Here is a 25895-nt window from a genome sequence, read left to right on the forward strand (position 1 = left end):
CGGAGGGTTCCGCCATATTGAGGGCTGTTCCAAAGCAACGAGTGTGGAGGGGGAGTGGGCTATCAAGCCCTCAAACAGCGAGTCTGCAGCGGTGCTGACTTGAGACCGGTCTTTACCTGACCGGAGTCACGCTGTGTGTGTCCGTCAGGAAACAAGCTGTTTACAAGTAGCTCCAGCAAACATCCACTGATAAACTGTGATGATAACAACCTCATGATAACCTCATGTTTTAACTTAGGATCATACCTGTGTTTAGTCTAGAAAAAGGTAAATGTGTGCATTTTATTATACAGTAAAGGTTGTGTATATTTACAGACTGTTGCAAAAAACCAAGAAGCTTATAAACATCAGGTTTAAAACTAAAAGAGCTTTGAAACACAACGAAAGATGTTTGGAGTTTTATTTGAGTTATTCATTTAAACTTGTTGTCTAAGAGATGCTGATTTGAAACCGTTGTTACATATAGTTACGGCATTTCCTGTTTCTGCCGGAGAGAGGGGAGGCCGTCCCAAAGCTTGCTGCTGTATTTACTCCCTCCATCTGACAGGAGGGAGCCTCGTTGAGCTGCGAGTGTGGCTACAGACGGAGTTCACTCCGTCACGGAGGGGTAGGGTCGAGGGAGTGGTTTGGGATTGGACCACAGAGACAGGAATCAACAGACAAGACAGGGGGTGAACACTTTTCAAAATAAAACAGGAAACCAGAGACAGACAAAACACAACACAGACAGACCGTGACACAAAGTGCTTTACAAAAATGAAAGACATTAAGAAAATGGCATTTAAAAACAGTCATTAAAAAGCAAAGATAATAAAATAAACATTAAAAGACGAAATACATGAATCAAAGTTACAGTGCAGTTTAAGATGTGAATAGTTCAATTAAAAGCAGCGGCAAATCGTACTTCACAACAATTCTCCCTTCCATACGAACCCTGCTTTGCCAGGTGCACTTAGAGATGGGATAACTAAGATGTGGCACACCCAGGGAATCAAAGCATTTGGGGATCTCTACGAGAATAACTTACTTATGACCTTTGGACAGCTGTGTAATTCCTTCAGCCTCCCAACTACTAATTTCTTCAAATATTTGCAAGTCAGACACTTTTTTAGCACACTTCATGGGGAAAACTCCACTCCCTTAAAGTCTCTCCCAATTGACAATGTTCTAAAAGGAGTTGACCCCAGAGGTATACTTTCCTTGACATATAACCACATTCTGGCCTTTACAGAGGTTAAACCCCTGAATTCTAGGACCAAATGGGAGCAAGACCTGAGTTGTACCTTTGGAGACTTAAAATGGAAGTCATTATGTGAGGAGGCCCTCACTTTCTCATACAACAGCCGACATAAACTTTTGCAGTTTAACATTGTTCACAGAACCTACTTTTCACCAGAAAGACTTCATGGGATAAATCAATCAATTTCAGATCCCTGCCCTAGATGTACTACAGAGACAGGTAGCCTAATTCACATGTTCTGGGATTGTAATAAAGTAAAGCACCACTGGGGGTCAATATGGGAGATTCTTAAAGGTATTTCTGCGTATGAGATTCCTTGTACACCTAAATTAACCCTGTTAGGCGACATTTCTGACATCCCTTCACACAAAAGGAATAAGGTGCGCCTAATCAAACTGGCCATGATTGCTGGCAACAAATGTATTGCTCTATTATGGAAGAGTGCAGAACCTCCCCCATATCATGTGGCTCAAAGAAATCTCCTCATACATGATGTGAGAACAAATTATGTTTAATCTTAAAATAAGCCACATCTCTTTGATAAGTGCTGGTCTGGCTTTAGGAATGATATAGAAAACATCCAACAACCTTTGTAGGCTGAAGAAATGCTATGACAAATACACATGCATTTGCTGAAGCAAGTATAGTTGAATCTTTCTTTCTCCTTTTTTGACGATTACTGCACAGTGTGGCCCTGTCTGGAGTAGGGCTGTAGCGATACACTAATCTCACGATACGATACGATACACGATATTCAGCTCACGATACGATATATATCACGATATTCAGCCAACACGATTCGATACGATTCGATATAATTCGATACACTTATATCATTGTCTGAAAGATTTTAAAGGGACAGTGTGATTTTGGTGACATCTTGTGAGTGTTCCATTGACTTGGATTGAATTAATTCAACTGAAAACTGAAAGCATCAATTATACAATATATCAAGCCTTTGAAACGTAAGTACATAAAGTGCAGTATCACAATGGACAATGGAGAATTAAAAGGTGCAGCAGGTGGCGGAACACAGGGGATTTGAATGGGACTTGTTAGAAATTAAAATCAATGTTTTGATGCCATAAAGTACCTTAAACATACCGTCAGTTTAAATGCTGTTTTATACTGAAAAACCAGAAGTTCTTGTGCACAACCAGTTGTTAAGCTTTTATTCTGAAAAATCCTTCATCTCCGGTTAGCATTTAGCATGTGGCTAATATACCATTTACAATAGAGGTGAATTTAGTAGCGATATGACACGGAGTGTTGCACACCGAAACCTACTGATTTCAACACTACAACTATAGACGTCGAGATATTATTATTAGGGCTGTCAGTCGATTAAAATATTTAATCGCGATTAATCGCATGATTGTCATTGTTAATCGCAAATTAATCGCACATTTTTTATCTGTTTTAAATGTACCTTAGAGGAATATTTTTCAAGTTTTTAATACTCTTATCAACATATGAGTGGACAAATATGCTTTATGCTAATGTTTATTATCATTTGAACAATGACAAATATCCTCATGAATATTAAACACAACAACTTCTGAACATTACAAATATTCGCCTCAATTCAACCTGGAACCTAATACAATAAAAATGGTGTGTGTGTGTGTGTTGCCCCTTTCACACCAGCGCTTTTTCAGCTCCGGCTCGGAGCTGGAGCCTGAAAAGCACCGGTTTTTCCTGTTCACACCGCAGTGGCGCCGGCTCTTAGCTCCGGAATCCGGTTCACTTCCAGCTCCAAAAAATTGTCGGTCTAGAAGAGGCAAGAGCTTCGGAGCTAAGAGGCGTCGCTCACGTCTCTCTTACGTCGAGGCGTGCAGGAAACTAAACCCACCTCCCCTGAACATGGGTCGACTGTCATGCCTGCCTACAAGCAGTAGTGCCTATAAACACACTTTATAAAGTCAGGCAACACTAACCAGGCTTCGTGTGATTCTGTTTATTTGTACCTTACTTTGACCATCCGTTCACTGTTATTGATCATTGTGGAGAGAGGCAGACGTTTTGTTTATAGCAGCTATCGGATGGAATCAATACATGGGCTGCACAGGTTGTCGTGTCCGACTATCACAAGTAGAATCATAATAAAAATACGCCGGTAAAATGTGCCTGTAGAAAACGGTTTATGCCACAATAGGATAGCAATAGCAAGTCAGTTTAGCTTCGGTTGCTATGCTAACATCACCCATTTTATACCAGAGAAACTTTCATAACAGCGTTGTGATACCAAACAGCGTCAATTCAGACTGACACACATTCACTTAGGCTAAGGGGAACTGGGGATATGTATCAGCTGCTTGTGTGAGTCGGACAGTGAATACTTTAGAGCGGCCGCTGCAGTGTGAGCTAACCGGGAGCTAACGGAGGAGAATAAACTCCCGTAGAAGAGCAGCCAACACTGCAGCGGTCGGTAAATGCTGCAGAAACACATTAATAAACAATGAACCACGGCACTCTGGAGCAAAGTATAAGGTTGGAGAAGTCGTTATTCAATTTATTCTGGCTTCGTGTGATTAAAAGCAACACGATCATCGACCCGACGCAGTTCCCCGTTGTTGTGAGCGCCGTAATGCCGTTGGGGAGCAAATCAGCGATGTAAACGATGACGCAGCAGCGGCAGCACCAGTCGGGTGCTGGGCGGTGTGAACAGAGCGGGAGCAGAAAAAGGGAAACCGGAGCTGAACCAGAAAAGCTCTAGCTCGGAGCTAGAAAGGGAAAAGCGCTGGTGTGAAAGCCGTATGTGTGTGTGAGAGATGGATCGTTGGAGCTATGTGCAACTCAAGGCATATGCTCGAACGGGAGCTACCTGGACGCTGCAATCATGTTGCACTATCCGTGCTGAGTGTGCTGACTTCTCGTACAATGTCCCACTGTCTGGCTGCCTGCATAAAGTCAAGTGCTCGGCGCAGTTGTCGGCGAAATGTCGCTCCTCTGTTTTCATTTAAGCAGCTCCTTATATCTGTTAGCGCAGCTAGCTAGCACCAGATGCTAACAACAACAATGCACGTAAGGTCTCTCTCCTCGCTCGCTCGAGCCACACATACACACACCCTCCCGGTCCTCCAACAGCCAGTCGGTGCCTGCCGGTGAGCGTGGAAGTGTGGTCTGCCACAAGCGGGCGGCAGGAGCGGGGCTGTCAGCATCAGCTTGTAGATGGTATTTTAAACTCGATGCGCTCTGAAACTACGGGGCGGCCGAGGACAAAAAATACACATGCGTTAATCGCGTTAAAATAATTAGTGGCGTTAAATTGCGTTAACTTGACAGCCCTAATTATTATTGCTGAATATTAAAAGAAGGTACAGTTTATTTGAATACGTTTGTTTACAGACGTGGGTAGCATGAGACAACATCCGGAACTACCGGAAATGATACCAGCCGTGAGGTATTTTTGGAGTATTGATTACAGCGTTTAAAATGTATTTAATGAAAAGTCATGAAAGAGATAAGCAGGAGAAAAGGCGTGTTTAGTTATATATTTAATGTACAATGCCTGAATCCTCTGTAATGCGCAACAACGAACATTGGAGACGTGGAGGGCCGGCCCCCAGCAGCGCCAACCGGCCCACAGGGAGGAGCCAGCAGAGGATATTTAACAGCTGGAAAGGTGGAGGCTCGCTCTCTTCCCTTCGCTCACGAGAGCCAGAACACAGCTGTTTTTCTGACTGAACCATCTTCTGCTTGTAACATTACCAGCGCTTTTATTAATTAAAGTATACATTTGAACCTTCTCAGAGACTCAAATTAGTCTCCTTTTTAAAGCTTCTCTCCTGGACGCGAGAATAACGAACACAGTTATCAGACTTAATGTATCGATACCCGCAGCTGAAATATCGATACTTTCTCGGAAAACTAAATATCGATATATATCGCAGGATCGATTAAATTGCACAGCCCTAGTCTGGAGGTAGGGGTGGGTGGGACTGGTCTTAGGGGTTTTCTGTTTTGTCATGTCATTGTGTATTTTGGTTTATTAGCGTCAATGCTATTTCTGTAATGGTCTTTGTATGTTATTATCATGATTGTTTTGTCATCTTTTTTGTATTTCTTTTTTATATAGCACCTGTAATTGTACTCTGTTTTTTCTCCTGTTGCGTGTTATGTGTGGGAAAAACCAATAAATAGTGTTAAAATATATTTTTTAAAAGCAGCGGCAAAAAGAAAAGTCTTCAGCCTGGATTTAAAAGTAGTCAGAGTTACAGCGGACCTGCAGGTTTCTGGGAGTTTGTTCCAGATATTTGGAGCATAATAACTGAACGCTGCTTCTCCATGTTTAGTTCTGACTCTGGGGACAGAAAGCTGACCAGTCCCTGAAGACCTGAGAGATCTGGATGGTTCATAATTTAGCAGGAGGTCAGAAATGTATTTTGGGCCTAAACCATTCAGTGCTTTATAAACCAGCAGCAGTATTTTGAAATCTATCTTTTGACCACACAGGAAGCCAGTGTAAAGACTTCAGAACAGGAGTGATGTGATCCACTTTCTTAGTGTTAGTGAGGACTCGAGCAGCGGCGTTCTGAATCAGCTGCAGCTTCCTAATAGATTTTTTAGTGAGACCTGTGAAGACACCATTGCAGTAGTCGAAGTCTACTGAAGATAAAAGCATGGACAGTTTTTCCAAATCCTGCTGTGACATTAGTCTTTTAATCCTAGATATATTCTTTAGGTGATAGTAGGCTGATTTTAGTAACTGTTTTAATGTGACTGTTGAAACTCAGGGTCAGAGTCCATGACTACACCTAGATTTCTGGCTTTATCTGTTGTTTTGAACATTGCAGGCTGAAGCTCAGCGCTAACTTTTATTATTAGGATGGTTTAGATTGACATAATGTAATTGTGTTATTAAAATGTGTGTGTGTTCATTCCAGCAGTGTTACTGGTTTATCTCCAGACTGGAGAAGATGAGTGATTGTCTGTCTCTGAAGAGTGACCCGTCGAAAGGGAAACCCCAGACATCAGTGATGAACCTGGACCCTCAGACAGGAAGTAAGAGTTTGTTTCTGTTTTCTACTGTAACCTGACCTGAAGAGCATTCAGGTTTTATATAATCTGAACTGTTGTTTTATTATTACATGAGAGTACAGAAACTCTGTAGAGTGTAGTACAGAAATGCAGTAGATCAGAGTAAAGATTTGAAGTAAAGTACAAAAAGAAACTCAGTAGAGAACAAAGTAAACTACTCTAGTAAAATAATTATCTCACTCCCTCATTTTTGTGTTGAGCAATCAATACAAACATGTAAAACTTCACAAATGAATTATAATAACAATCCATCAATAAACGCAAGTTAAAGTACAGTAAACAAGGACAAAGAGGAGAGTAAACAATATTTTGGATATTTCAATATGCTATTATCATCAATGTATCCGTGTCATGAAATGTTTTTAAAATGACAATATTTTAAACAATATAAATCTTTCAACAAATTAGTTGACTACCTCAGCATCTTTTTTAGACGTATTTTAAGATGTTTATTAATAATAGTAATTTCCTGGCGAGCTGGTTGTGTTTAGCATTAGCAGATGTAACTGATTACATGTAGAGTCAATACAAAGACACACACATTTGTACCTGGCAACACGAAGGAAATGAAGAAGTGAAATTCATCACCTGTGTATTCACACAACTGGAAAAGTTACTACTTGAGTGTAAAGTTTGAGACGCTCCGTTACAAAATCCTGTCAGTGTTGAGATCCTGCTCCTGCGGTCTCTGGCATACTGAGACGAATCAGAAAAGGGAACATCAGCACCCAGAGCTCGACAGCACCTCATATTAAATCAGGGTTATTCATGTGCGTGTATAAACCAGAGACTGTCTGTGGCACTAACAATATAATAGCTGCTGTTCTGATGACTGGATGGAGTTATTTTGAGTGTTGATGGAGCAGCTACGATGTTAGCCTAGCTCTAATCAAACCGATCTCCATTCAGAGTGTTTTGCTGGTTGTGTTGCAGACAGACCTGACAAAGCATCAACTCAGGCTTTTTACAAATCACTATTATTACGTTGTTATTTCGGCATCGTTTCCATATGTTTCATGACATTAATTCACAGTAAATTCACATGAAATTGGGTTCATAGTGCTGTGGTGTAGATTAAAAATGACAATAATATTAGAAACAATATAAATCTTCCAACAAATTAGTTGACCCTATCCCCAGTACTCAAGTTGTAAAAAAAAAAATCAGGGGGGGATGGTGGATTTTATCATATGGGGACATAATTTGTGCTGATAACCCGCCGAGGGTGGGAGACCAACCAGCATAAAGATAATTATTATACTCCTAAAACAACATGCATGTTATGGATGTTCAGATACTCCTTTTATTGCTCTTGACCAAGGCACCTCAGAATTAGAGTCGGTCCCCGGGCTGCCATGGCACCACTAACATTTAGGGTCAAATGCAGAGGACAATTAGTGCAAAATCTTTTTTTCACTTTAATTTAAAGGGGGGGGGAGGGGATACAAAAATGTGGTTATAATGGAAGTCTATGGTACAAATCTTGTAGGTTAACAGTCCCTCATTTATTATTCAGATGGATCAACTGATTATACTAATAATAAAGTCAAATTTGTTTTTAGAATATTGAATTATTGTTACGGTGTGCAGGAAGCAGGATCCAAATGCAGATTTAAGTGAAATTAGGGCCAAAAGGGTGGGTGGAGGGGTCTGGAGGACGGGCTTGGGCTGACAGCCCAGGGGAAAGGCAGAGCTTGAAAAGGGGGTTATGGAGGGGCGAAGGCAGTGGCAGGAAGAGTCAGGGGGTCGGGCCAGAGGGCGAGGGACCGCGGCACTCAGGGGGGCAGGGCTCGAGGTCAGGGCTCAAGGGCCGAAGGACACGCTGGCTCTCAGGGGTGCCCGGGCTCAAGGGCGAAAAACCGCGGCTCTCCAGGGGGCCGGGTTCGAGGGCGAAAACGCGGCTCTCAGGGGGCCGGGCTCGAGGGCGAAGACCGCGGCTCTCAGGAGGCCGGGCAAGAACCCGGTGTCAGCCGGACAGGAACCGGCGCCTGGTGGGACAGGCCTCGGCAGGATCCCCACGGAAGAGGACCAGGAGTTGGCAGGACCCCCGCCAGGAGGGCAGTCGGCGGGACCCCCAACGGGACCAGGACACAGGATTGGCAGGAGAAGCAGTCGGCGGAACCTCCAACAGGACAGGACACAGGGTTGACAGGACCCCGGGCAGAAGGGCAGTCGGAGGGGACCCCCCAACGGAACAGTACACGGGTTGGCAGAACCCCCGGCAGGAGAGAAGTTTGCGGGACCTCCAACAGGACAGGACACAGGGTTGGCAGGACCCCCGGCAGAAGGGCAGTCGGCGGGACCCCCAACGGGACAGCACACAGGGCTGTCAGGACCCCCAGCAGGAGAGGTAGTTCGCGGGGACCTCCAACGGGACTGGACATGGAGCCGGAAGGACCCCCAGCGGAACCTCCATCGGCATAGGACATGGGACTGGCAGGACCCCCGGCAGGAGAGTAGACGGCGGGGCCTCCAACGGCACAGGACAAAGGGTTGGCAGGACCCCGCAGGGCAGGAGAGTAGTCGGCGGGACCTCCAACGGGACAGTACATGGATTGGTAGGACCCCCGGCAGAGGAGTAGTCGACGGGGCCTCCAACGGGACCAGTACATGGAGTTGGCAGGACCCCAGCGGAACCTCCAACAGACCAGGACATTGGGTAGGGACTTGAGATGTGACTCAAGTAGGGACTCGAGAGGAGACTCGAGAGGGGAAACAAGGGGGAACTCGAGAGGGGAACCAAGGGGGAACTCGAGAGGGGACTCGAGAGGAGACTCGAGAGGGGAACTAGAGAGGGGGACTCCAGAGGGGACTAGAGGAGGAACTAGAGGAGGGAACTCGAGAGGGGACTTGAGAGGGGAACTAGAGAGGGGAACTAGAGGAGAGACTAGAGGAGGTACTAGAGGAGGAACTAGAGAAGGGACTCGAGAGGGGACTGGAGAGGGGACTAGAGGAGAGGCTAGAGGAGGGGCTAGAGGAGGGACTCGAGGGGAACTGGAGTGGGGACTTGAGAGGGGAACTAGAGAGGGGAACTAGAGGAGAGACTAGAGGAGGTACTAGAGGAGGAACTAGAGAAGGGACTGGAGAGGGGACTAGAGGAGAGACTAGAGGAGGGGCTAGAGGAGGGACTCGAGGGGGAACTGGAGAGGGGACTTTGGCAGCTTGGGGCCGGGAACTGGGGCCGGGGACCATGGCTGCTGGGGACTGTACTAGGTCTGGAACCATGGCCGGAAATATGGCTGTATGATCCGTTCTGAAGCCGGAAACATGGCTGTAAGGTCCGGTTTGAAGCCGGAAACATGGCTGTAAGGTCTGGTTCTGAAGCAGGAAAACCAACATGGCTGTAAGGTCCGGTTCTGGAGCTGGAAACATGGCTGTAAGATCCCGTTCTGAAGCCGGAAATATGGCTGTATGATCCAGTTTCTGAAGCCGGAAACATGGCTGTAAGGTCCGGTTCTGAAGCCGGAAACATGGCTGTAAGGTCTGGTTCTGGAGCCGGAAACATGGCTGTATGGGCCAGCTCTGGAGCCGGAAACATGGCTGCTAGGACCGGTACCTGAGTACGAGCTGGCTTTCCTGACCTTGCGTCTTTTAGAAGTCTTTTGGAGGCTCCGTGGACTTCCAAACGCCAGGCGGGATCCCAAGAAAGGGTCAGAGAATGGAGACTGGCACTCAGGGCTGCGTGAGAAAACTCTGAGAAACTCAGGCAATGAGCCTCTCAACCATGGCATGTTGTCCACCTCCATTTGTTGCCTTTTTGAGGACAGCCTCTTTGTCCCTCTTAGCCAAGGTTCTACTCCATACAGCATAATGACACTGAAGAGTGTACTCTAGGGATAACAAGTCCAAATCAAAATTAAAATCCGCTGGGTCCATTGTTGGTCGGTTCGTAATGTTTACGGTGTGCAGGAAGCAGGACCCAAATGCAGATTTAAGTGACAAAATAATTCCCTTTATTTCAAGGCTACAATATTCAGAGACAGAACAGAACACTCACCGCAGTTTACCTCACAACACAAGACGAACCGACACTGAACACAGGAAGAGACAAGACTAAATACAGGAAGGGGTAATCACAAGACGAGACACAGCCGGGCAGGGGAGAGAAACACAAGGGCCACAGGTGAAAACAATCAGACAACTAGACACACCAGGGAAACTAACGACGGGAGGAAAAACACAGGAAGAAGGACCAGACAATATACAAGGATGAAAATACCCATAACCAGGTAACATCAGACACCAGACAAAAACTACAACACAGACAGATCCTAACAATTATAGTGTATTTTTTCAAAAAAGCAGTTACTGGTATACGATCAAACTGGTATCAAAAGGGTTACATTTTTATCGTAATTAAATCATTATGGCAAATTAAACACTTCATGAAAATTTGAGGAAAAAAATTAGAAAAATATTGATCCGTCATAATTTTATTGCAGTTCAAATACAAATATTTTATGTTAACATTCCCAATGTTACTTTTTTTAACAGGGCATTAAGTGCAAATTGAAATTGTTTACAAAATATGAAAATATATTAAAGGATTATACAGATAATACAAAATAGGACCAATGTTGTCAATGGCTGCCTACTCCACTCTCCCCCCATCTCATAGACATTTCCAAAGATGTTCATAATCATGATTTTTGGTCTCAACTTGTCTGGCTCTTGCTTTCGGATTGTTAGCTAAGCAATGGCTTTGAAGCCAAGTCTTAACATATACCTCAGGTCTGAACTTGTTCAGTGGAGGGCCAACACACTTGATGAAAAGCAAGGCTGACATGCTTTTTACCTCTAGGGAGCTTCTAGTTGTGGTTAAAATGTCATCTGACTAAACCCACGTTCACACTCAGCTGTGGAGATGACCAGAGTGTTCACTGCTTGAAGGAGGGGTTTCAGCTCTTCTGGTGCTGGTGGTATCATTTCATCAACAGTGTTGAGTCTTACCAGCTAGCTAATATGAGAGAAAAACGTAGCTAAACTCCAAATTAAGTTGTTATTGCTGCTTATTGTCCATAGATTCCACCTTTGGTGACTAAAGTAATGAGTAATGACTAAGATTACTGACTCTTTGAACTTACCTGAAATGTTATTTTTAGTATTTTTAAATATGAAATCCCTCAGATCGCATTGTCCTCCTGGTCGCTTGGCCATTGTGATGACCGTTACCTGCGCTTCTGGCATCGATCAAACAGGCGCATCACGGCGCTCTGGCGCCCTCTAGGGCACTCGCATAGTTATAGCGTCAGTGACTTGGTAAAAATGTCATTGTGTGTGTGCGTGCTCCCTCGCCCACAGTATTTTACTCAAAATGCGCAAAATTAATGTTGAAATAGCAGTAATACCAGTGCCACGTTCATTGATAAAATTACATAAGGGATGAAAAGGGGGAATGGCAGTTTTAGAAGGGGGAATGATTTTGACTGTTTTTATTTCAGGGGGGATGCCATCCCCCATCATCCCCCCTCAACTCGAGTACTGTCTATCCCCTCAAACCTCCTTCAGACTATCGCTCCTGATATTCTACCGTATCTCACCCATTTCATCAACACTTCTCTAACTTCTGGTCACTTTCCAAACAGTCTCAAGGAGGCAAGAGTAAACCCTCTCCTAAAGAAACCCACTCTCAACCCGTCTGATGTTATAAACTACAGGCCTGTCTCTCTCCTCCCGTTCCTGTCTAAAACACTTACGCGCTGTCTTTAAACAACTCTCCTGTTATCTCCATCAGACAACCTTCTGGATCCGCACCAGTCTGGTTTCAAGGCAGGTCACTCCACAGAAACTGCTCTCATGCTGTCTCTGAGGAACTGCACACTGCCAAAGCCAGCATCCTCTCCTCTGTCATCATCCTGTTGGACCTGTCTGCTGCATTCGACACAGTGAATCATCAGATCCTCCTTCGCACTCTCCAAAAACTTGGAGTTTCAGGCTCTGCTCTTTCCCTCCTCACCTCATACCTGAAAGACCGTACCTACAGGGTAACTTGGAGAGGGTCTGAGTCCCACCCTTGTCAATTAACTACGGGGGTCCCCTCAGGGCTTTGTTCTTGGTCCCCTCCTCTTCTCCCTGTACACAAACTCGCTCGGATCTGTCATTAGCCCGCATGGTTTTTCATACCACTGCTACGCTGTTGACACCCAATTAATTCTGTCCTTTCCCCGCTCAGAGACCCCAGGTCGTCGCACGTATCTCTGCTTGTCTAGCTGACATCTCTCAGTGGATGTCTGATCCTCACCTCAAGCTCAACCTGACAAGACTGAGCTGCTCTTCCTTCCGGGAAAAGATTGTCCCACTCTTGACCTGACAATCAACATCGGCAACTCTGTTGTTCCTCCCCGACTCAGACTGCAAGGAATCTGGGTGTGATCCTAGATAACAAACTGTCCTTCACTGCAAACATCGCTGCTACAACCCGCTGCTGCAGATACACGCTTTACAACATCAGGAAGATACGTCCCCAGCTGACTCAGAAAGCGATGCAGGTTCTGGTCCAGGCTCTCGTCATCTCACGCTTAGACTACTGCAACTCCTTCCTGGCTGGTCTACCTGCATGTGCCATCCGACCTCTGCAGCTTATCCAGAATGCAGCGGCTCGTCTGGTCTTCAACCTTCCAAAATGTTCCCACACCACGCCGCTCCTCCGCTCCCTTCACTGGCTTCCGGTAACTGCTAGAATCCACTTCAAGACAATGGTACTTGCATACCATGCTGCGAATGGATCGGGCCCTTCCTACATCCAGGACATGGTTAAACCGTACACCCCATCGCGTGCATCAGCCAAACGACTCGCTGCACCCTCGCTGCGAGGGGGACCCAAGTTCCCATCAGCAAAAAACACGTGGGTTTGCTATCCTGGCTCCAAAATGGTGGAATGAGCTCCCCATTAAAATCAGGACAGCAAATAGCTTGCACATCTTCCGGCGCAGACTGAAAACTCATCTCTTTCGACTCCACTTCGAGCGATATAACTATTAACAAAGCACTTATATACTAATAAAGGGCTGGCTTATCTAAAGCCAGTTGAGTAGCACTTGAAATGTTTGGCTCTATGAAACCTGATGTACTTATATGATTCTGTTTTTCTTCAAGGTTGTGTCTTCCTGGTCGAATGTACTTACTGTAAGTCGCTTTGGATAAAAGCGTCAGCTAAATGCAATGTAATGTAATTAACACCCATATAACACCCCCACACACTCAGACACTCAAATCCAAATCCAGCAGCAGACACTTTTTTACGATGCTATGGAAAATCTTGCACTCATTTCCCAAATACTGATATTTTGTATATAGTTATTGTTGTGTTTTTGTAATCTTAATGTTAGCACATGTATAAATGTGTCTGTTGATTGTGTATAGGATATACATATTTTATACATATTTTTATACATATTTTGATTTTTATATTCGGGATTGTGGGAAATGGTATTTTGATCTCTCTGTCTGTACACACAAACTGAAAGATTGACAACAACGTTCACTTTGACTTTTGACTTTAATTCAGCTGATGTTATTAATCCAGACACAAAGCTGTGTGGTTTAATAATGATATGCCACCTTGTTGTACCATTGGTGAGAATCAGCTCCACTAATGTAAAGTGCTATAAAGGATGTGTTCATCTCCACAGAAGGAAGAGAAGTCCAGCCAGTCAGACCAGAACTGTACGAGGTAAGAGGGCCGAACACATGCAGCATCTTTACCTGGGCGCTCAGGAAAACATTAGCCCTGCACAAATATAACATTTACGTAAGATAGTAAAGATATCTGCCAGCTAGTATTTGTTGGTTCCTTCTGGATTCTTCATGTCCAGGATTTGTGTATTTTGTTTAGTGTTGTGTTGTAAAGTATAGACATTAGGTTTTATGAAAATCATGATATTTAAACTATATTCTTACGTTTTAATTTAATCATCAGATTCTTAAAAGCATTTTCTTATTCTCACATGTGTTCTTCTCTTTCAGCAGATAGTGGTCTGCAGGAGGTTTTAGATGGACATAGGCTCAGTCTGAGGAGGAGATGTGAACGTGTGACTGAAGGAACTGATGAAAGTGAAACCCTCCTGAACAGGGTCTTCACTGAGCTCTACATCACACAAGGCCATAGTGAAGAGGTTAATACCCAACATGAGGTGAGGCAGCTGGAGACAGCTTACAAGAAAGAGACCCTCCATGACACTCCGATCAAGTGCCAGGACATCTTTAAAGCCTCACCTGACCAACACACTCACATCAGAGCGGTCCTGACCAACGGAGTCGCTGGAGTTGGAAAAACCTTCTCAGTGCAGAAGTTCACTCTGGACTGGGCCAAGGGTTTGGGAAACCAAGATGTCAGTCTGGTGATCCCGCTTTCCTTCAGGGAGCTGAACCTGATCAAAGAAGAGCAGTACAGTCTTCTCAGGCTGCTCCATGTTTTCCATCCAACCTTACAGAAGGTCACAGCAGAGCAGCTGGCTGGCTGTAAAGTGCTGCTCATCTTTGACGGCCTGGATGAAAGCAGACTTTCTCTGGACTTCAAAAACAATGAGGTTGTGTCTGATGTCTCACAGCAGTCCTCAGTCAACGTGCTGCTGACAAACCTCATCAGGGGGAAGCTGCTTCCCTCGGCTCTCGTCTGGATAACTTCCAGACCTGCAGCGGCCAATCAGATCCCTCCTAAGTGTGTGGACAGGGGTAACAGAAGTACGAGGCTTCACTGACGCCCAAAAGGAGGAGTACTTCAGGATGAGATTTAGTGATGAAGACCTGTCCAGCAGAATCATCTCTCACATCAAGGGCTCCAGGAGCCTCCACATCATGTGTCTGATCCCACTCTTCTGCTGGATCACTGGTGCAGTTCTGGACCACATGTGGACCACAGACCAGAGGGGAGAACTGCCCCAGACCCTCACTGACATGTACTCACTCTTCCTGCTGGTCCAGACACAGAGGAAGAAGCAGAAGTATGATGAGGGACATGAGAGCAGTCCACAGCAGCTGACGGAGGCTGACAGGGAGCTTCTTCTGAAGCTGGGGAGGCTGGCGTTTGAACATCTGGAGAAAGGAGACAACATGTTCTACCAAGAAGACCTGGAGCGCTGTGGTCTTGATGTCACCGTGGCCTTGGTGCACTCAGGAGTTTGTACAGAGATCTTCAAAAGAGAGAGTGTGATCTTCAAGGAAAACAGTCTACTGCTTTGTTCATCTGAGCATTCAGGAGTTTCTGGCTGCAGTCTACATGTTCCACTGTTACACCAACAGAGACACAGCAGTACTGAAGGGACTTCCTGCAGAGAGATCAGGGGTACCCATCCCTGGATGTCTTCCTGAAGGGAGCCATGAAGAAATCCCTCCAAAGTAAAAATGGCCACCTGGACCTGTTTGTCCGATTTCTCCACGGCCTCTCTCTGGAGTCCAACCAGCAACTCTTAGGAGGCCTGCTGGGTCGCACAGACAACCAGCCAGAGATCATCCAGAGAGCCATCAACAACCCTGAAGAAGATGAGAAGTCCTTCCTCTCCTGAAGGAGCATCAACATCTTCCACTGTCTGACAGAGATGAAGGACCACTCAGTACATCAGGAGATCACAGAGTTCCTGAAGTCAGAGAACAGATCAGAGGAACTCTCTGACATCCACTGCTCTGCTCTGGCCATCATGCTGCAGATGTCAGAGGAGGTTCTGGAGGAGTTGGACCTGAGGAAGTACAACACATCAGAGGAGGGACGGCGGAGACTGATTCCGGCTGTGAGGAGCTGCAGGAAAGCTGTGTAAGTCCAGATGTGATTAACTTTATAAATAAGTGTAGATCAGAAGTTTTGTTTTTGTTTGATGTTTTAAATACTTTGAGAGAGAAATTAAATGATCCTAGTTATTCTATTTATTTATAATAATGTGACGTTTTAAAGTTTTTTGTTCTCATATTCCTTCGTGTGATGGAGGCGACATGTCAAACAAATGAAGGACTTTAGAGGTTTTCTCACAGCAGCATGTGATCACAACATACAGCAGTATTTACAGTTATCAGTGAATGCAGTTAGGTTATTAATATATCATTGCAGTTTCTTCAAAATTAAATCAGATCTGTTTTTAACCCAATGCTCAAAGGTGGGGTAGGTAAGTTTGAGAAACCGGCTCGAGATACACTTTTTGTTATATTCCATGGAATGCTCTTAACATCCCGATAGCAATGAATATCTTAAGTGCTTTGACAAAAAATCCATTAAAAAATGTAATCTGTGGAAGCCGTAGTACTATAAAATGTACCATGCTGGGAGACGTGAAGATGTCACGATTTCGTCCCTTCAAACGTGACAGTTTACACGGTATTGTTAACATGGCCCAACCAGTGGAGAAATACCCCGGAAATGCCAAGCAAATGCTCTACCTACTAAAATCGGCAAAATCGAGTGTGACTATTACAAAATAAATCATTATTATATTAATATTGACAATAACAACCGACCGTCGGGGTAGAGCATTTGCTTGGCATTTCCGGGTATTTCTCCACTGGTTGGGCCATGTTAACAATACCGTGTAACTGTCACGTTTGAAGGGACGAAATCGTGACATCTTCCACGTCTCCCAGCATGTTAAATCGTCAATGTTCACGTCTTGTCGTGATACCGGGTTGCTTCCATCTGTGCACAAACTTATCTCGTGCCCTCATTGGTCATGTGCGCGTTCGTGTGTGTTGGAGGAGGGGCTCTGTAAGGAAGGGGCAGATTTTTTCCGGCTGTGTATTTTCAAATTCTAGCGCACTCGAGCTGGTTTCTCTAAAATGACCTACCCCCACCTTTAAGAGTTTAAAATAAGATCTATTATTAAATTAAATTGACATGATATGTTAAAAGTTGTTCCATCAAATTCAGTAAGTTAATACAATGTTTCCTCTGTTTTTATACTAACACAAGTTGTAATATGTTATTACAGACTTACTATCTGTAGACTCTCAGAGACTGACTGTGAAGTGGTGGCCTCAGCTCTGATGTCTGAACCCCTCCCATCTGAGATATCTGGACCTGAGTGGCAACTATCTGCAGGATTCAGGAGTGAAGCTGCTGAGTTCTGGACTAAAGAGTCCACACTGCAGACTGAGACTCTCAGGTCAGTTTCACTGACTGCTAGTTCATATAGATCTGTTTGTATTTATGATTTTCTGATTTTTTTTCTGTTTTTCCAAATGGAAATGGAATCCAAACGTTAAGAATAACAAAGATCAGAGAAAAAAAGAGTAAATGTGTGAGGGAGAGTTGTTTGAGCTTCCACAGACTCACACTGGGCTCCATGAGTCAGTGGAGATGCTGTCAGTACTGAGGAGCTGCTGCAGAGAGTTCCAGATTATCAGGGATTTGTTTCTACATCATCGCTGACATAAAACATTGTTCAGCTCTGAACAGATTATTAAACCTTGAGTTATTTCAAACAGGAACATTGTTTCTAAAGTAACATCATGTTTTCTTTATTCAGACTGAAGAGCTGCAGTTTGTCAGAGATCAGCTGTTCTGCTCTGGCCTCAGCTCTGAAGTCCAACCCCTCCCATCTGAGAAAGCTGCACTTGAGAGACAACAAGCTGAAGGATTCAGGAGTGGAGCTGCTGAGTGATCTTCTGGAGAGTCCAGACTGCAGACTGGAGACTCTCAGGTCAGTTCTCCATCTTTAACTTCTGTGCTGAGATTATTATGTGAGAGTTGTGTTGACTCTGAGCTGCAGACATCAGGCTGATATCACACTGATCCTCACTGAGTATCTTAACCCTCTACAGTTCTCAGCCCTTTGTTCATATTGTTGGTGTCCTGGGGCTTATACTACGAAGCTGGTTCAACCTAACCTGGATATGTTTGAGTGAGCCGGTTGGCCTAATCCAAAACATACGCGCTCCTCGCTAAACTGTACTACGACGCTGGTTATCAAGTGGATCGCTCAAGCCAGCCGTGTCCTATCTAGTTAGGTGCGCGTTCACATGAAAGGGGTGGTATCTGGAGCATTCGACCAATCACAAACATGGAGAAGCGTACTGACAGCGCAAGCGTCATACTTCCTTAATGAAAGTGAACTTTATACTAGTCAAAAATGAAGAAGTTAAACTTTAAACATCCATGACTTAAACACTTTATCCAGGATAAAAGCCACATAGCTGCACCTGCAAGGTGAATACAGCTGGTAACAGAACAAGTGTTTGAATGCGTACATTAACAGGTTTATGATATCACTGCCCCCGTCTAAAACACGATCTGACTTTAATTACATTTGTCTCGAGTGTTTCGTCAACTTAATGTGTTGCTTAAAATAATACACTGTGAGCGTTGCACGGCCAGATACGGCTCAGCTGACTCAGATAAGAAAATATATGATACATTATGAAGTGATATGCCGCGGACTGTACTTAATGTTACTCTGATCTGGTTACTTATGTTGTAGCAGATATTTAAGTAAGCTTTCTTAACGCTAATGTATAATAGTCAGATTGCTCTGAAGATGGAGGTGATATTCTATTAATGGTCACGTTCACACAGTCGGTGATTTTTGCCGGCCGTCTTTCCTGCTGACGGCCAGCTTTTCTGTATTTCCCTTTCTCCTGTAATATGACTTGATCGCTTTAAACACTCCGGCACACTGAGCTCTGATTGGTCAGCAGGCAGTGCTTTCACTGAGTTGAGCTCTTAGCCTGCAACCTAACCTGCTCCCGAACCAGGTTAGCCGCTAAGCATAAGTTACCATGGAGATCTAGCCTGCTAAAAAGAGAACCAGCTTCGTAGGACCGGAAAGCCGGAGTTTTCCCTGAATTTAGCCGCTAAGAGTAAATCCTGCTTCGTAGTATACCCCCCAGGTCTGTTTCAGTAAGAATGCTTGTTTAGCCTCAGCCGTGCACTGCACTCATGTTTATACATCTTTCCTTTTAAGACAAACTAAGCTGTCAGAATGTTTCTGCTGAGGGGATGATACGTTCATGTATACATAATAACAACAACAACAACAACAACAACAACAACAACATGTAACCATGTAATGGCCTAAGAAAGGCTAAACAACAACAAAGTATCACAAGCTTAGTTCACTGACTGTGGCAGAGCAATGTTGATCTTTAAATTAAAATAACAAGAACAATCCAACACTGCATAATTCACTCTGATCCTTTCAACACTTGAAATACATCTTATATTCTCCATCCTGTTTCTTATAAAAATAAATGATATATAATTTATAAATATTTATATTAAAACTACCTAACACTAACAAATAATTTGAGTTTGTTCTGTTTTCCATCATGTTTTCTGAAGCTACATGATGCTTTACTGACTGAATAGTTTAAACTGAAAAAGCTGTGATTTGATGACTTCACTATTCCTAAAATAAATAATCTGAATGTTATTCTTCACATTAAAATCTTAGTAAACGTTGTCATCTTGAGTTGAATCAGTTTCTGTGGTTTTATGCTTGTGTGGCTGCACATCATGAGTTACGTCCCGTCCACACTACAGCTTCAAAAAAAGCTTGGAGCTGGGCGCGTCTGAAGCTCGACCAACAACCAAATCACATGAATCTCCCGCCCCTGACACACAAGCAGCGGTTTGATTGGCTAGAGCTTGTACTGGCATATGATTTGATTGCCGGAGACGGACCGCTATGCTACCCACAATTCAGTTCGGCGAAAAGCGAGGCAACGTGACGTCACCCCATTCAAAGTGAATGGGCAGAAGCGTTGGAAACCATTTTTGAAGCTGTTGAAGCTGTAGTGTGGACGGGCTGTTACGGCCCCTACACACGGCGGCGTGCGTTACCGCTTGGCGGTGGGCGTGTCTGAAGCTTGGGGATTTTTTTACGAACAACGCGACCAACAACCAATCACATGAATGTCCCGCCCCGGACATACAAAGCAAAGCATTCATGCTACATCCATGCTGGCTAAATATACTGTCTATGCTTGCTAGATGTCCATTCAAACGAAGTACACTGGATATAAACTCCCCAACAGGCGAAAACCCTACCAGTTTCACCCACTGTCTCTGCCACCTCCCCCCATGCCTGGCTCCTCCGGTTTGTATCCCTGTATGTAAAGAGGACTGGTCATATAGTACCGCCACGATCATTTTCTCCTCCATTTTTTGACATATGGGAAATAACTGCGGTCTGGCTCTCCCAACATACACGCGGTTCGATTGGCTAGCGCTTGTAATGTCAGATTTGCATACGCGGGATTTGATTGGCTGACGCCTCCGTCGAGGCGGCAAAAGTAGAACATTGCTCTCCTTTTGCAGCGAGCACCGCGAGAGAAGCTACGCTTTGCTCCCACAATGCAGTTCGGCGAATCGTGACGTCACCCCCATTCAAAGTGAATGGGCAGAAGCGTTGAAGCGGCAACGCACGCCGCCGTGTGTTTGGCTCCGTTAGTGTAGATGGAGCAGAGTTTCAGATGTGAAGTCAACTCTTTTTATTGAAGTAGAAGCACGTTGTCTTGAATATTAAGGAGAGCTTTTTTCTCTTTCTGTATCTTACAGTTTTTAACCTGTTTGGAGTTTCCACTTTCTAAACTTCTTCATCTCTGATCAGATTATTAAACCTGGAGTTATTTCAAACAGGAACTTTTGTTTTCTGAAGTGACATCATGTTTTTCTTTATTCAGACTGAGGAGCTGCAGTTTGTCAGAGATCAGCTGTTCTGCTCTGGCCTCAGCTCTGAAGTCCAACATCCATCTGAGACATCTGGACCTGAGAGACAACAATCTGAAGGATTCAGGAGTGAAGCTGCTGAGAGATCTTATGGAGAGTGCAGACTGCAGACTGGAGACTCTCAGGTCAGTAAGGGGTCTCTGCTGGTTCAGCAGTATTGTATTAAACACAGGGAGGTGGATGTGTTTCTCATACTGGGGAATCACAAAAGATCTCTCTCTTTTTGTATTCTTACACCAACAATATATTGTAAGCTGAAAATGCAAAGCCACATTTAGTTTCAGACATATGGGATTTTACAGAAGAGTGGAAAAGACTGTTTTGTTTCCTGTCAGGTTAGTTTCTAGATAAATGACTGGTTATTTCCTGTAATGCAGCTGAGAGCTGTGGCAGTCAGTCGTAGTGTTTGCAGAGGAGATATGATGGGATGTAAAGCATTAGATCAGTCAGGACTCTGAAGCTAACTCAAAGAACAAACAATTATTTTAAACTTGATCCAAAACTGTTGGATTGTGTTCATCCCTACAGGATCAATGGTGAGACGATCACAGCCAAGAAACAGAAGAACTGTGAGTAGTGAAAACCATCCTCCATTCATCAATATATTATACATTCAAATCTGGTCTTTATAGTACAACAACAATATATTTTAATTCCATCTTGTTACAGCTCTATTTAATCAAAACAACAACAGACAACAACAACTAGAGAATCACTCAGACATGAGACCGCACAGTCAAGATTGTCTGGCAGCAGATTACAAACATTTCAACAGTCTTTTAAATAAAAAAATAATTTATAAAGTTACGCATAACAGTAAATGGTCACATCCAGAAAGATCACAGGGGGACAGAACAATAATTAAACATTCAAAATAAAAGGTGAATGAAATAAACGGGAACATCCTATTGAGGCTCCAAAGTGAATGACATTAGATTAACATTACCTCTGAACTAAAGTGGTGTGACATTCAGTATGATGAAGCTGTTTTAGCAGCAATGCAACAGCTCTTTGCTTCACAGCGTTGCTCCTGGACGTTCTGTTGTCTGTCGTCCACATCACTGATGAAGGCATGAGCATCATTACTACATTAAACACACAACCTGTAATGTTCTGCCACTAGAGGGCTCTGCAGTTACTATAGTAAAGCTGGAGGGTGGTGTGGTGGTGAAACAGCGGGGCATCATGGGAGTTGTAGTCTTCAGCTTCTCATGGTTAAGTGGATACGCCATGATTACAATGAACGTACTGTTACCTTGATTAAAATTACACATCTCTCTGAACCATTCAGGTTAATGTATGAACATAACTCAACACAATATTAAACAAAATATGAATAACATAGGTGTAGTAGTTTTTAGACATTATAATGAGGAAATGTTATATATAATAACTTTAAATGAACGAATATCCACCCCTGGGAATGTCAATTTACTTTAATTTGTAAGAGATCTGTTTACTGTGATTGTTGGTCAACAAAAGTATTTTCCCTGTTTATCTACCAGGTCCAAGGCAGGAAATGTCCCAGAAAAATGACCCAGCAGAGGACAGAGTCCCAGCAGACCATTGGTTGCGCTTAGTTCAGACAGAGTTAATTAAAGGAGTGACTCCACCTGTCCTGAACAACCTTCTGGATAGACTCTTTGACTTTGGAGTGATCAATGATTCTGAAATGACGCAAACGAGAGCCATACTCGAAAACAAAAGAGCACGAGACGTGGTGGACACGGTGCGAAAAAAAGGAGCTGCAGCATGCACGGTTCTGATCAATGTTCTCAAAAAGGAAGACCCGTATCTTTACAGCAACCTTGTGAAGTTGCAGGGCAGCAGCCCCGGCTAGTTTACTATGTTAGTACCTGTAACTAGAGATGGGTGTCAGGTACTAAATAGAGTGGTGCAGGATGAAGTATTTTTGTAGGCCGACCCGGAATAAAGCCCCCAGGTTGTGCGCCGGACTCTGAGGAAAAATATTCGTTGTGGTCAAACGGCGGTACTACAATTTCCGTATCAGTCCGTGACGTCACTGGGCCCAGAAATACTTTTTCCCATTGACTAACATTGAGAAAGAGACGTCTGTAAATCAGCGGATAATTTTTTTTTAAACTACATAAACTATGAACACTTTCATAGCCCTTATTAGATTCATAAGGTCCTTAAAGTTGTAAAATGCACGAAAAGCCGAATCCAGATTTATTTTCTCTCTCCATTCATTCTACTGAGCCAAGAGCAGGAGTTCGGGGGGCGGGGCTTAAGGGGCAACTCAACTGCGCATGCTCTATGAGCTACATACTGTACGGGTACTTCTGCTCTGACAGCCAGGCATGACGGGTAATCTGTGACGTTTTTCCTCTCGAAAATCTCAGGCCATTTTGTCCTCATGCGCCAATGAGCAGCTCTCATAGGAAAGAACGAGACCCCGCCTCCGACGCTGTATCCAGTTCTTATTATACATCCATGATGGGTTCCCTCGACAAAAAAGCAATGGGATTTCTCCATAGGATTTTGGAAAATAGCTCGAAATAATGTCTGTGGAAAACGAAGCTATTTGATAAATGCATGTTTTTTTTCAGCCGGATAATCTCCACATGTCTACCCTACTTTTATAATTTTCGAATCATAAATCTAATCGCAGAAGCAAAATGCTAACGTTATGCTATAAAGGAACTCCAGCAGGGGTTCAACGTCACGCCAATTTAACCTGTTAAACCAGAGCGGCCCCTAATCCGGGTCTGGCGGGTAGTTTTTCACGAAAACTGTGTCTCAGGGCTTCTTAATATTTAAAAATCTATTAGTGTGTCATACGCACTAACGGTTAGAAACTTAGCTAACTGAAGATATGAACCATTTTTTACCAAACAAAGCACAAGTCTCACAAGAAGTGTCTAAATAGCCCTGAGCGAAGAACGCACTTAGCACAGAACTCAAGGTAAAAATACCCTTATTACTTTATCGTAACTGCACATACAAGATATCCGATTAAAGCAGATTTATTTTATCGGATTAAAAAAAAGAGATTCCACAGATTCTATAGGTATTGGTATCATCACTGAGCGATCAGAACTCGCAAACAGGGGAAGCAAACACAGACATCACAACACGTATAGCATCACGGAGCATTCACGGGACATCTCTTACCTTAGCTGTTGGTTTCTGATCAAAAGTCGTGTTCAATGGCATTAAAACGATAAAAACGCGGCTGAAGGTTAATCCATAGGTTAATCCAATGTGTCTGTCACTTTGAACAAATTATTGATAATCCATAATTCCATTTTTATGTAAAAATCGGAGAATTCATATTAGCTGCTAATGGTAGCCACCAGAGTGTATCGCAGCTTCCGGTTCCGGAGCATTCTGGCTGCACAGCACTCATTCACCAATGGGTAATGTTTAGATGGATATTAGGAACTTCCCCTCGACTCTATTGGCTCTAACTGTTAAAAAGAGATCAATCATCAAAATCGACCGAGGAGGGCCAGAGATATGGAAAATGCACCCAAATGACCCCAGAAGTGGTAAAATGTCACTTGTTTTGCATCAATCTTGATACAGGGTACTTATTATATGTTATAGTTTCGATTCCTAAAGCTTTTAGTCTACTATCCCATCCTTCAAGGGTGCTTTTCACTATAAGTACAACCATTTTTTTGGACGGACACTATAATTTACATTTTTTTACTATGTTCAATCTGAATTTACACTAAAATTCAAAACATCTATATCGATTCTGACTTTTTTACATCCGACTCACAGGTTTATCATTGCTTTGAGAAAAAAGATTATGCATTTACCTCTTTTAGAAGTGAAGATATGGTCATTGTTTCTGGGAATGTCATTTTTCGAGCCTGAGTCCTGAAAAACAGGCTCAGGGCTAAACAGGTTAAGATACATTTTCAAAAATACAGATTCAAAGTTGAAGCGTTTTGTTTTGAACAGTTTGCAAGAGGCAGGTACTTGCTTTCAAGCAGAACAGGGAAAACAAATTTAGCGGGATGTGTTTACGTGTTCGGTGTAATGATGTACAACGTCCTCGACAACTTCTGTAGTCCTATTCAGCCACTTGTTAACAAACCATCGTTTTCTGACACGTAAACTCTTCAAAAATCACCAGTGTGGGTCACTGCTGATGGATTTAATGTCAACAAAACGTGATCCGTCTCTTAAAGGTCTCTTAAAGGTCTCTTAAAGCTCCCATGTCATGGCCATTTCTACTGATCATAATTCCATTGTTGAGGTCTACTAGAATAGATTTACATTGTGCAATTTTCCAAACTCACATTGGTTTCTCATACAGCATCTCTATAGCATGTGTATTCACTCTCTGTTCTAAACGGCTTGTTGGAGCTCCTGAAGTTCTGTTCCAATGTCCAGCATAGTTGGAATTCTAACGAGCCCAGCGTACTTCGTTTGGAGAAATTTCGAGGGCTGCACATGTGTAGACTCTGCGGTCTTAAAATCCCCACAATGCTTTGCGCACGGACCAATTTCCCCAAATCTGTGGCGGAAAATGTAAGGCGGGGGCCTCTCATATGACGCACACTTGCTCGCCTGTTCCACTCTTCGTTTTCCGAGTGCCAGGAGGATTCTTGCCTCGCTTCTGAAGCAAGACGCTCGGAAGACATGTGCTACCAAGCAAGCGTACTCGACATTGAGAAATACCCTGTGTTTACTTCCCGTTTGTCTTCTTCTGTTGTTCCCTTTAGTATTTAACAATATCGGCTAAATATGGTTAGAATTATATTGTTTTCCAGGTTCATTACATTTAGTGGGTATGTTTGATAATATGTAGTTGAGAAGCACAAGGGGAATGCGTATTTTAGGCTGATTTTAGGCAGAATTTGTTAAGTTTGTTTTATCTTTTAAAACTTTTGTATGCATGCTTTATGTAACATTGAGCTGGTCTTTGGCTCTTTTCTGCTGTAACAATGTAAATTTCCCCTCTCTGGGACTAATAAAGGTTTCTGATTCTGA

The 25895-nt window shown here is 43.6% G+C and overlaps 1 pseudogene; it reads left to right on the forward strand.

Annotated features, from left to right (window-relative positions):
• Window positions 1–1702: 1702 nt before the first annotated feature.
• LOC117548952 lies at window positions 1703–25895 on the forward strand (annotated as a pseudogene).

This window comes from Gymnodraco acuticeps, unplaced genomic scaffold, assembly GCF_902827175.1.
Source record: "Gymnodraco acuticeps unplaced genomic scaffold, fGymAcu1.1, whole genome shotgun sequence".
NCBI classification, from domain to species: Eukaryota; Metazoa; Chordata; class Actinopteri; order Perciformes; family Bathydraconidae; genus Gymnodraco; species Gymnodraco acuticeps.